General features: G+C 50.5%; 1 protein-coding gene across 1 annotated transcript in view; it reads right to left on the reverse strand.

The window, feature by feature from the left end:
* Nucleotides 1-13,653, reverse strand: part of PSEN1 (presenilin 1) — a 241,125-nt gene that overhangs the window by 210,401 nt on the left and 17,071 nt on the right. The gene's annotated exons all lie outside the window — the stretch shown is intronic.

A 13,653-nucleotide genomic window follows, 5' to 3' on the forward strand; every position in this document is an offset into this window, starting at 1 on the left:
ACATTTACTCAATACAACTATGCAAAGGTCATTCTAATTCCCGGAATTACCGTGGCAACTAACCTTGGGAAGAGGGAATCTATAGTGAATAAACATTTCTTCAGTTTTCATAGAGGACTATAAAAGACAGTCCATCTTCAAAATCCCCCTACTAAGAAACATAGTGCTACATCTTCACAATTATTTTTTTTTTTTTTTGATAAACAAGTTTTTATTTTCAAATAGGCATCAAGATCTAAAAGGACATACAGCAAATTGAGCAATTTGGTAGCAGTCAGACCTGTCACATAGTAATTAAAAAACAGCAGCACAAGCAATCTCCCCCACCCTTCTCCCTCCGTTCCCGCCCTATGCATACCCCCCCCTAAACTAAGCCCCCGAGCCATTTCCCCCATACTTTACGGAACTTTTTGGGGCAACCCCTTGTAGCGTACAGTGTCCGTTCCTGTGCAGCGCACCAATCCACCCCTCTCCGCCATTTGTCTCCCCTGGGTGGGTCAACCTGCTTCCAGGCGGCCGCTATATCTCTCTTGGCCACCACCAGGGCCGTGGTTAGGAAATAGTGCTCGTTACGGGAGCCACACAGCCCATCCGTTATGCCCTACAGAGCTAATCGAGGGTCATGGGGGACCTCCCATCCCAGAACGTCAGTTAAGACAGTTTCAATCTCCCCCCAGAAGCTGTCCAGGCGAGGGCAAGACCAGACCATATGAAAAATCTGCCGGTTCCACCCCGCACCGCGCGCACGAGGCCCCCTGGCACAGGCCTGCGCGAAACAGACGCTCCGGGGTCAGGTATGCAGTGTGAAGGTAATAAACCTGGACAAGCCGCAATCGATGCGGTGATTGTCCTGGGTGCCATAAGGGCGTCCCTCCAATCATTGTCGTCCAGAGGACCCACCCTGGCCTCCCACCGCTGCTTCAGCCCACTCCAGTCCATCGGGGTATTATTAACCAAGGATCGATAAATACGGGAGATGCCCCCCTTCCCAAGATATCCCAGCATCACCTGGGCTTCAGGCGGGCTATGGTCAGGGAGTTTGGAGTCTAGGGGGACGTGAGATTGGAGCACATGGCGCAGCTGGAGATAACGATAAAATTGTGAGGGATGCAGAGAAAACCGACTCCGGAGCTCTTGAAAGGAGCACATGTGGCTTCCCCGCCAGACGTCGCCCAGGCAGGAGATCCCCAGGAGGTCCCAGCTGCGAAAGTCATCGAGCCCCACCACCTCCCGCATCCAAGTGCCATGCCATAGCGGTGTCACCCGGGTTAGCACCCTCGACCACTGGGTGTGCCGTAGAGCCGCTCGCCACGCCAGAAAGGGGGTCCGCACGACCTCCGGAAGCGATCCAGGGACCATCGCGCCATAGAGCATATTCTAAATAGAAGAGTATCCAATGAGCTGCACCTCCAGTCTATAAGCCGGATCGTCCCACCCACCCGAAAACCAGTCGTGGACCACCAGCAGCAGCGTAGCGAGATAGTATAGGTAAAGATTCGTCATGCTCAGGCCTCCGCCCCAAAGAAATTTAGTCGCGGTCTTGTCCAGGTACCGAAACCAAGAGCGGGGCAAGGAGCAGGGCGTGTTTTGGAGCATATATAGAAACCGAGGGAGGATCATCATCTTATAAAGAGCAATCCTTCCCAGCGGATTCAATGGGAGAGACTGCCACTTCATCATATCTGATCTAGCCTTGTTAACCACAGGTGCCACGTTGAGAGCCCAGCACAGTTCCGGGAGAAGGGTAACCCAAATCCCCAGGTATTTAAAGGACAGCCGTCGGAGGGGAATGTCAGACTGCCAATCAAAACACTCCCGTGAAGGGTGTAGCGGAACCAGGACAGACTTCCCGGAGTTCAGACGGAGACCAGATGCCTGCCCAAACCGATGAAGAGTTCGGCGCACCCGAGGACCCGAGACAGCCGGATCTGAGAGATAAATAAGAACGTCGTCCGCATACAACGCAATTTTATCAGGGACCATACCCGGCCAGTCCCAACCACGGAGAGCAGGATCTGCCCGGATGAGCACAGCCAGGGGCTCCATCGCCAGGGCGAAGAGGAAGGGCGAAGAGGAGGGGCGAGAGCGGGCAGCCCTGCCGCGTCCCCTGCCCTATGGAAAACACACGGGACAAGGTCCCATTGACCAGCACCCGAGCTCGTGGGTCCGCGTAAAGAACCCGAACCATGGCGCGAAACTGGGGGCCGAACCCCATTAGCTCTAAGGTGTCTCCAAGTTATTCCCACCCCACCGAATCAAAGGCCTTCTCGAAGTCCACCAGTAGAAGGGCCAGATAAGGAGAAGGGCGCTCTCGGTGGGCCAGAGCAAGATGCAGGCGCCGCAGGCAGTGTCTGGTTCCTCGGTTTGGCATAAACCCGCATTGGTCCGGGTGAACCAGCGCGTCCAGAAACGGGTGCAGCCGTTGCGCAAGGACGGTAGCGTAGACTTTAAGCTCAGTGTTGATAAGAGAGATCGGCCGGTAATCGGAGCAGGACTGTGATGGGGGTTGAGTCTTCAGCACAATTAATTTTTTTAAACAATTGTACGTTTACTGAAAACTAATTAACACACAGGAAGCAGTCATAATTTGTATTTAGTAATATTTATAAAGATGAGAGCACTGTGGGATCATCAGCTAAGACTTGGACACCCGGAGTGACTTAGGATAATGCAAAAGAAGAGAGAGAGAGACAATGCCGCTAATCTGCCTTTGAAATATTCTCATATTCCAATAAGGCACAGGGATACTTACCTTTGGTTATGCTTTTCATGATTGATGCGTTTCCTTAACACAGATTTGTTATATTGAAGTCCTTCCAGCCAGGGGGGAAATGGATCTGAAAATGTTGATGCAATTCACCCTGAAGCAAAAGGTGGCGATCTTGCAATATTACAGACCAGCACTATTGCCATTCCAGTTATCTATCCCACACTGCTGGAAAGGGCAAGAAGACCAGCCCCACTGCTCATCCTCCCCATTGATGCCCTTCAGATGCAGTACTGCAGTGTTGGCCATAATATTAGACAAAGCCCTGCCAAGGGTAACGTGTTCTCCTAATGGATGGATACTCCTTCCCACACATCCTTTTTGCTGGAAAGACTCCCATATTAGAAATCACAAACGGAAGATGGTCATTTCATAGGCCAAAACTTGCATCAGAATTGCTTTGCCAATTTAAGCTTCAAAACCCGCATTCAAATTAATACTTTGGTGAAGAAATAAAAATATGACCAATTTGTAGCCATTTCCTGCAAAAGGTACCTCTCTCAAAACCCTTAGGTAGTCGCTCTACTCAAAGGGGTCCATGTCATCACTCAGAAAAGCCATTCTACTCCACCTTTTTTTTTTCAAGCCTGCCCTACGTTTTCTGTTCAATGAACCTGACCATCTACGAGTCCTCTGGAGATGCTCAATGTTCTAACTGTGCTCTGTTCGAAATCAAGAGAAAGGAAAGGGTGTGACTCAAAACAGAACCACAAGCTGTCCCGCATTCCAGGGTCTGAGGCAACCGATAGTACTGGCAGTTTAGCACCGAGTGTCCTTTTCAACCTGTCACCCTGTGGATAGATTGCCTGTTGCCTTTTTCCTATGCAATTCGTCCAGTTCCTCATAAAAATGCAGTTCCTGTGGTCCCACATAGGGGGAACGTGTGGTTATTGTGTGTGTTGAGTGGATGGGTGCTTTACTGTAAGCGAGTGTGGCAGGTTGCCCTGCCGTTATCCTGCAAGATAATCCTCATTTACTCCGAGACCTGACAGTCACAACAGACACGTTCAGCCGAGACAATTGCCAGGCATCAAAGAGGAGGAGCCAAGAACTGTCAACAGGTCAGATGTTCGCCTCCAAATAGGGAAGGATCCTATTAGTGAGTCCTTTAAGTGGGACAGAAGAGGAGGAGATCGTGTCCACCCCAACTCCATCAGAAAGAAGATGACCTTGTCAAACCAAAGCAAGAAAAGGACTGGAACCACGAGAACCCCGGGTGAAGAACACCGGATTTCTAGCAGTTCAGAAACTCACAGACCCAAGGAGACCCGTTGTGACATAGAAGCCCAGCTAGGCGAGGAATACACCGAGGAGTAAGCTTCTCTGATGTGCACTGCAATTGGACCCTGCAACTGCTACAAATTGGCAAGCTCAGAACCCCTGCAATTTGCATCCTCGATGCAATCAATCAATCAATACATTTATAGAGCGCACTACTCACCCGTGAGGGTCTCAAGGCGCTGGAGGGAGGGGGGGGGGGGATCTGCTACTGCTCGAATAGCCAGGTCTTGAGGTGTTTCCTGAAGGTGAGATGGATCTGGGTCAGTCGTAGGTGTGCGGGGAGGGAGGTTCCATGTCTTGGCGGCTAGGTAGGAGAACGATCTCCCTCCGGTGGTGGTTCTGCGAATCCGTGAGGTGGTGGCGAGGGCGAGGCTGGCGGAGCAGAGCTGGCGGGTCGGAGTGTATAACGTGAGGCGGTTGTTGAGGTATTCGGGGCCCATGTCGTGGAGCGCCTTGTGTGCGTGGGTGAGGAGCCTGAACGTGATCCTTTTGCTGACGGGGAGCCAGTGCAGGTTACTCAGGTGGGCAGATATGTGGCTGTGGCGTGGGATGTCGAGGATGAGTCATGTGGAGGCGTTCTGTGTGCGCTGAAGTCGTTTCTGAAGTTTGGTTGTGGTTCCTGCGTATGGGGCGTTCCCGTAGTCCAGTCGGCTGGTGACGAGGGCCTGGGTGACCGTCTTTCTGGTTTCGGTGGGGAACCACCGGAAGATTTTCCGGAGCATACGCAGGATGTTGAAGCATGAGGATGAGATGGCGTTGACTTGTTTGGTCATTGTGCGGGAGGAGTCCAGGATGAATCCCAGGTTGCGTGCGTGGTCCGTGGGTGTCAGTGCGGCGCCCAGCGCTGTGGGCCACCAGGTGTCGTCCTAGGCGGATGGGGATTGACCGAGGATGAGGACTTCCGTCTTGTCTGAGTTCAGTTTGAGACGACTGAGCTTCATCCATTCCGCGACGTCTTTCATTCCTTCCTGGAGGTTGATTTTGGCGGTGGCTGGGTCTTTGGTGAGGGAGAGTATCAGCTGGGTGTCGTCGGTGTAGGAGATGATGTTGAGGTTGTGTTTGCGTGCGATGGCGGCGAGGGGGCTCATGTAGATATTGAAGAGGGTTGGGCTGAGCAAGGAGTCTTGGGGTACGCCGCAGATGATCTTGGTGGCCGCGGAGCGGAAGGGAGGGAGGCGGACTCTCTGGGATCTGTCGGAGAGGAACGAGGTGATCCAGTCCAGGGCTTTTCCTTGGATTCCAGCGTTGTGGAGGTGGGTTATTAGGATGCGGTGGCAGACGGTATCAAAGGCGGCTGAGAGGTCTAGGAGGATGAGAGCGGTTGTTTCCCCGTTGTCCAGCAGGGTCCTGATGTCGTCGGTGGCTGCGATGAGGGCGGTCTTGGTGCTGTGGTTGGCTCGGAATCCGGACTGGGATGGGTCGAGGGAGTTGTTTGCCTCGAGGAATGCAGTCAGCTGTTTATTGACGATCTTCTCGATGACTTTTGCCGGAAAAGGAAGAAGAGAGATGGGGCGGAAGTTCTTGATGTCTTTTGGGTCCGCTGTGGGTTTCTTCAGAAGGGCGTTGATCTCTGCGTGCTTCCAGCTCTCTGGAAAGGTGGCTGACGTGAGGGAGTTGTTTATGACGTTCCGGAGGTGGGGTGCGATGATGGTGTCGGCTTTGTTGAAGATGTGGTGAGGGCATGGGTCAGAGGGGGAGCCAGAGTGGATGGTGTTCATGATGTGGGTGGTGTCTTCAGTGCTGACGGGGGTCCGGGTGGTGGTGGGGGGCGTTGGTTTGGTGGCTGGAGGCGGAATCTGGGCGCCGAAGCTGTCGTGTACATCGGCGATCTTGCGGTGGAAGAACGTGGCGAGGGAGTTGCAGAGGTCTTGCGACGGTGTGATGTCATTGCTGCTGGCGCTAGGGTTGAAGAGCTCTTTTACGATGCTGAAGAGTTCCTTGCTGTTGTGGCTGTTGTTGTCCAGCCTCTCTTTGAACGATGTCCTTTTGGTGGTGCGGATCAGCTGGTGGTGTTCGTGAGTGGCGTTCTTGAGAGCCGTCATGTTTTCTGTCGTCCGTTCGAGGCGCCAGATTTTCGTCGGTGAACCATGTGGTTTTCCTGTTGCCGGCCTTGCCTGGGGGGTTCTTAAGTGGAGCAAGGGCGTCGGCGCAGTTGGTGATCCACTGTGCGAGATTGTGGGCTGCGTTGTTGGTGTCAGAGGTGTCGGTTGGTGGGTTCTGGCTCAGTGATGTAGTTAGCTGGTCTGTGGTGACTTTGCTCCAGCATCTGCGGGGGATCTGGTGCGGGCGGTGGTTGGATGTAGTCTTCTTGAAGGTGAAATGGATGCAGCTGTGGTCGGTCCAGTGTAGTCCGGTGGAGTGGCTGAAGGAGACGTGGTTGCTGGCGGAGAAGATGGGGGTCGAGGGTGTGGCCAGCGTAGTGGGTGGGGGTGTTCACCAGTTGCTTGAGTCCGAGGTTGGCGAGGTTGTCGAGCAGGGTGGTGGTGTTGTTGTCGTTATTGTTCTCCAGGTGGAAGTTCAGGTCCCCTAGGAGGATGTATTCTGATAAGGCGAGGGCATGCGGGCTGATGAAGTCGGCGATGGTTTCACTGAATTGTGTGCGCGGGCCCGGAGGTGTGTAGATGAGGGTTCCTCTGAGGGTGGTCTTGGGGTCGGTGTGGATCTGGAAGTGTAGGTGTTCGGCGGCGATGAGGGTGTCTTCGGTGTTGGTTGTGACGCTGATGGTGTTCCTGTAGATGATGGCGATTCCTCCTCCGGTTTGGTTGACGCGGTCCTTGCGGGTGATCTTGTAGCCGTCCGGGATGGCTACGGCGATGTCGGGGGCTGAGGAGGCATTCATCCAAGTTTCCGTGAGGAAGGCGACGTCCGGTGCTGTTGTATCGAGGAGGTCCCAGAGTTCAACGGCGTGCTTGTGGATGGAGCGGGTGTTGAGTAGGATGCACTTGAGGTGGTTGTTGTTGCTTGGTCCGGGGGGCGGGGTGCAGGTTCGGAGGCAGGTGAGTTTGCAGGCTTGGCAGGTGAAGGGTCAGTGGGTGCGCTTCGGGGTAGCTCGGTAGCAGGCAGGTGCTCGTCCGGTGTGAAGTGCGTTGAGGGTGGCGGTGTCGTATCTCAGTCGGGTTTCCTGGATTTGGTGAGGGCCAGGGGTTCTGGCGCTGGGCGCGGTCCAGGCTCGGACGGGCGCGTCTTTGGCGCGCCAGCAGCGCACCCGCTGCGCGTGGCCGCTGTGCGGCCTCCATATGAGGGGCTGTGGGAGGGAGGAGCAGCAAATGGAAAATCGGGGGGCGGGGCCGCAGGGACGCAGCAGCGGGAAGAGGCGGAGAGACAGAAGGCAAACGGGGGCCAGGGGGGTCATAAAAGGGCACAAAAGTACTCAAAAGTAATGGCAATGTGGGAAAATAAAAGAATAAGGTCAGGACAAAGGCAATAGGTTAGGAAAACGACGGAGACGGGCAGGCACAGAAAACAAACAAGAACAGTCAGACCCGCGCAATGGCAGCGGGACAGCGGCACAGGGGGGACCGGGTGGCGGCTGAGGGGGGCGACCTACCTGGAGACAGGGTCAAGGGTCGCTCCCTCCACCACCGCGCGGCCTCCATATGAGGGGCTGTGGGAGGGAGGAGCAACTGGGAGGCAAGAGTGGGGCGGCGAATGGGAAATCAGGGGGGCGGGGCCGCAGGGACGCAGCGGCGGGAAGTGGCGTTGAGACAGAAGGCAAACGGATGCAGGATCACAGTATTGTGCAAGTGGTACACGGTTTTGTTGACGTTAAAGAGCTGGGTCTTTATGCAACAATCTGGAGCCACTCCAGTAAGAGGCAAGTTCTTTACTTCATGATATGCCCCTTTATTAGAGCAACAGGAAGTAGGCCTTTGTCAGGGATTTACACTTCCTCCAATGTCCCCATCTCCCAGCTTCCACTCCACCCAATACACACACTGAATTACATCATTCACTCTCAGCATTCCAGCTCAGACATAAAGGGAACAGACACATAGGATACTACAAGTTTGAGGAAGCATGTTGGAGGTCTCTCATGGGTTTATAAGGAACGTACAGTGATGCATGCTAGAAAAGTCTCAATTAAAAAGATCTCAAAGTGTGATGTTGGTGATCACCAACCATCTCACATGAAAAAGGAGACATCACAGATTGACTGCTGTTATGTTATTTAAAATGACAAACTAGGAATCTGGGTGGTGAACAGTGGATGGTAGCACAACCATAAACAATTCTCTTCTGAAACAAAACCTTAACATACACTCTCCGTCTTGGGACGGGTGGCACTAACCTCAAGATACCTGAACATCACTGATCCACCTAACATTCTCTTGTGTATCTATGTGCATGTACCTTGCTTCCTGACACTAATGAATCGTGGTATCTATCGCTTTGGGACAGCATCCACAGATATGCTCAAGATGGTGCTCTCCTATGGTGAATATGAAAGCCTTAATATCCCTGCACTGAGCAGTCTCCCCAGGAGTAGTCTTATTGGGTGGCAGAAGCTTTGCATTACCTTCCTTTGTCTAGTGCAAATTTCTTCCACTAAAGTGAAACCCACCGATTTTTCCTCTCCTTTTGTTCCTGTCACCTAGCAATTGTGGCCTTTTGTAGAAGATCTGTCTGGCTTGGATCTACAAACCACCTTCACCCGCAAAAACTGCTCCGACCTTGGAGTTTCTGCTTTAAAAGACCATGAAAACTGTGCTCAGCGAAGAAAGTTAAAAAAACAACAATTGATGGACAGAATGCAGAACAATGTCATACATTCACCCCAGTACAGAGATCTGGGCCTCAATCCATCGTTTTTTTGCTCACCATGCCGTTCCAGTTTGAACCCAGCCATATGCAAATCAGTCTTGACCCTGTGCCTCATGGGAACAGTCCAGCCCGAACTGCCAAGCCAGGTCCTCCCTGGACTGGAAACAAGCATCCTAGGACCAGTTTCAGGGTTTCACCCCTCTTCAGCCAGGATAGCTTGATTCCAGTGGCATGGAGAGCAAGGGGCCCACGTCTGGGCATACCCTTCCCACTCAGGGCGTCAAAGTCAGCATTCCGTCCATCATTTGTTTGTTGTAACGCTTTTCGCCCTAAGTGGGATGGGTATTCCCAGACGTGGGACCCGTGCTCACTACGCCACTGGAGTCATGCTATCCTGGCTGATGACGGCTGATAGCCAGAAACCGGTCCTAGGATGCTTGATTCCGGTCCAGGGAAGACATGGCTTGGCAGTTCGGGCTGGACTGTTCCCATTAGGCACAGGGTCAAGACTGATTTGCATATGGCCATGTCTGAACTGGGGTGGCGTAGTGGGCAAAAGAACGATGGATTTAACCCAGATCTCTTGACTGGGGGAGAATGTCTGCATTGTCAGCATTCCGTCCATCATTTGTTTGTTGTAACGCTTTTTGCCCTAAGTGGGATGGGTATTCCCAGACGTGAGACCCGTGCTCACTACGCCACTGGAGTCAAGCTATCCTGGATGATGACGGCTGATAGCCAGAAACCGGTCCTAGGATGCTTGATTCCGGTCCAGGGAAGACATGGCTTGGCAGTTCGGGCTGGACTGTTCCCATGAGGCACAGGGTCAAGACTGATTTGCATATGGCCATGTCTGAACTGGGGTGGCGTAGTGGGCAAAAGAACGATGGATTTAACCTAGATCTCTTGACTGGGGGAGAATGTCTGCATTGTCAGCATTCCGTCCATCATTTGTTTGTTGTAACGCTTTTCGCCCTAAGTGGGATGGGTATTCCCAGACGTGGGACCCGTGCTCACTACGCCATTGGAGTCAAGCTATCCTGGCTGATGACGGCTGATAGCCAGAAACCGGTCCTAGGATGCTTGATTCCGGTCCAGGGAAGACATGGCTTGGCAGTTCGGGCTGGACTGTTCCCATGAGGCACAGGGTCAAGACTGATTTGCATATGGCCATGTCTGAACTGGGGTGGCGTAGTGGGCAAAAGAACGATGGATTTAACCCAGATCTCTTGACTGGGGGAGAATGTCTGCATTGTCAGCATTCCGTCCATCATTTGTTTGTTGTAACAGCGAAGAAAGTTGGCACTTATTCCTAGTTGGAAAAGAATATAGACTTTAGGTTGGCTTGTGCATGTTCCTCTGGACACAAAAGAAGGATAACTACTGCCCCCCCCCCCCCAATACAATCTATGATCTACAGAACCAATGTCAGGAGCTGAAGCATCATTAGTGAATGATCCAACTCTAGCTGGGCCAAACCTGGATTTCTGGAGACACTTGTGCTGCAACCTGTGGGAGAAGTGCTGGATTGCACTGCTAAGAAAAGATACCACATGACACCTGGCAGATCAGCAATAAATGGCATATACAGTGCAGGGGTTTAGAGTAGAGTGGCTTTTAGCACAGTGATGTAGAGTAGAGTGGAGTGGAGCAGCGTAGCTTGAGTGGTGAAGAATGCATTTGCATACAGTAGATTTTTTCAGAGTATAGTGAAGAGGCCACCTTGGTGCAGGGTAGAGTGGTGCAGGGTACAGTGCAGTGGCACAGAGTAGTGGCGGAGATGGCACAAGTGTGGAGTAGAAAACACAACAATGGGGGAGGGTCCAAGGGAGAAAAGTTTATAGACCTGCAAGATAGTAATACCCCAATCACGTTTACTACAAAACACAAAGAACTATCTTGGGTCTAAGAGTGAACAATGATCACAAGTGACAGAGGTTAGTTACGGTAAACTCCCACTAGGAAAAATCCCTTTATAGGACTGGAACCCTCACTCACCCTAGGTGACATGCTTCATCATTGAGTTCTTTCTCCCGATGGAAAAACCTAGTTCCACCGAGGGCTACAACCCCCTCACTGTGAGGGAGGAGTCCAGGGATGTTATATGTAAAGATGAGGCTGTATACAAAGGAGATCCTTTTTAGTCCCTTATGCGGTGAGTGGAGTGAGAAAACAGCAGCGCAAACAATCAGCTAATTTAGGAAAAAAGTGTGGTGAAGTTAAAACTGAGTGGTGAGAACCAAAATATTTTTATTTTGTAGGTTTCACCATCAGGGTTAAAAAGCAGTGCAAATAGAGCTTTAAACTTCTCGATGTAAAAGGTCAACATGTTTCAGCCCTATTGATCTGTAGAGAAGTATCCGGGCTTTCTTCAGGACCGTGTGTAAACAATAAGCTGCTGCTATTTGGTGCTTAGGCAAACGAACAATACATTTTTATACTACACCAGTAATCAGTTCATATGTCTTCGGTATTACTGGGTATATCTAAAAGAGTAACGTAAACAAAATCTCTGTCAGAAAAGTGTCAAAAGATCATACAACACTATTGTAGTATATATTTACTACTAATAAACCAATTAGAAGTAATTGGAAGCCCGTGCTGTGGGCAAGGCACTTACCCAAATAGTTGGATATCCAAGTGTGGAGTAGTACAGAGTAGAGCCCAGTGTTGCCGAATAGAGTGGCATAGAGTGGAGTGGTATAGTGTGCAGTGGTGCATAGTAGATTAGAGTAGGATAGAGTGCGTTGACAGGGTAGACTGGTTAGACTGGAGGGGTAGAGTGTGGTGGCACAGAGTATAGTGGCACAGAGAGCAGTACAGTGGTGCAAAGTAGAGTTCAGTGGCGGAGAGCGCGGTGTTGCAGAGTAGAATGTCATAGAATGCAGTGATTTAGAGGTGCAGACTAAAGTGGCATACAGAGCAGTGATAGAGTAGAGCAGTGATAGAGTAGTGCAGTGTAAAACAGAGTGACGTAAAGTACAATGGTGTAGAGTGGCGTAGTGTGTAGCAGAGTAGAGTTTAGTGGGGCACAGTAGATCAGCATAGTGGACTGGTTTTGAGTAGAGTGCATTGGCATGGAGCGCAGTGCATAGAGCAGTGGTTAGAATAAAATGCAGTGACAGAGTAGAGTGGAGTTGCACAGTGAGGGGTGGCACAGAAAGGAGCGGCACAGAGGAGATTTCTGTAGAGTGAAGCAGCGTGGAGTGGTGCAGTGTGGAGTGGCGTGGCGTAGAAGGCAGTGGCCCAAATTGAATTAGAGTGGCTTAGAGTGCAGTGGTGCAGAGTAGATTAGAGTGGTGTAGTCTGGATTGGCACAGCGGGGAGCAGCACAGTGTAGTGTGCAGTGTTGCAGAGCAAAGTGGAGTGGAGCAGAAGTTACAGAAATCGAGCACTGGTGGAAGGATACTGTAAACAGAGTATGGGCCATGGGAAGGACACATTCAAGCTAGTCAGCCTAAGGCAAATAAAACCAGGAAATAGAAAGCAAGAAATGTGTTACAAACCACAAAGCCAATGGCAAGCAATGGGTGGAATGTATTCCCAGGGAAGCTTTCCGAATGTCCCCAAGAAGTGGCTATCAAACCAGACAGCTGTGCTGACTGGTAGGCTTCGACATAAATAGGAAACTCGCCTCATGGTAGGCTTCGACATAAATAGGAAACTCGCCTCCTGACCCCACACATTAGAGCCAAAAGCTTTCTTTCAAAATCCTAGAAAGTTAGGGAGTCGATTTGTTTACCTAAAGGGTGCACGGGATACACTTAAAAGACTGCAATTCAAATCTCCAGTACAGGGTCTCAAAACTTTTCTTATTATTGTGACATACTGATGGCCATCACAAAAAGATGATGGACGGAATGTTGAACATTGTCAAACATTCACCCCCAGTCACAGATCTGGGTTTAATCCATCGTTTTGCTCACCAAGCCACCCCAGTTCAGACATAGCTATATGCAAATCAGTCTGAAGGCTAAGGCATTCGACAGTGTCACCAGACACCTCCACGTCCAGCTTCATTGACTTTAAACCCAATGTTCATAGAGCCAGATACTATGGTTTGAACAAAATACATTAAGTAAGGAAACTATGACAGGGCTGCCATGTGCGTCAGTCAGAGCATGGTCTTTGAGGATGTACAACTGTGTGCGTATCAATAGGATGTATGTGTGTGGGCGAATTAGAGCCTCTGTTGTATGTACATGGGACATACCTTTCACCATATGTGGCACTGTTACATGTATAACACAAACATACAACCATTTTTTAAATGGCAGAAATTAAAAGTGCAGAAAAATGTTCTGCCAAAATGTTCTTTATATGGAACTTTTTTTGTACTTTAAATTTCCCCCACTTAAAAATGGCTGCATTTTGCATTTAAAAATAGGACACTGTGTCTATCAGCCATTGAGAGCAAAATGCCTTCTGTGTGTAAATTCAATACTTTGAAATGGGAGAAAATTAAACTGAAGAGTTATCTTTATGTTTATATGGATTCCATAAAAATCAGCATTTAAATTTTCTTCGTTAAATCCCTCCACCGTGCCAACATTTGTATCCACACCCCACCCAGGCCCAATGTTGCTCCTTCCACAGCATTGCTTCCCCCCACAAAGTTGCTTCCCTCCCAGTGTTGTTCCCCCCCCACCCGTTTAAAAAAATTAATGCTTTTTAACATTTTTGTTTTGGTAACCAATCCAACTCGCATTGGTAACAAAACAAAAACAAGCAGTTGCGTCATTTTTGTCGGTGTACACACAGGTGATACACACCTACAAATTGACACCAAAAGCTTTTGGTTTTTTAAAAATTTTTAGCCAGGCCACACAGCATCAGTGATGTTG

Source organism: Triturus cristatus, chromosome 9 (genome assembly GCF_964204655.1).
Source record: "Triturus cristatus chromosome 9, aTriCri1.1, whole genome shotgun sequence".
NCBI lineage: Eukaryota > Metazoa > Chordata > Amphibia > Caudata > Salamandridae > Triturus > Triturus cristatus.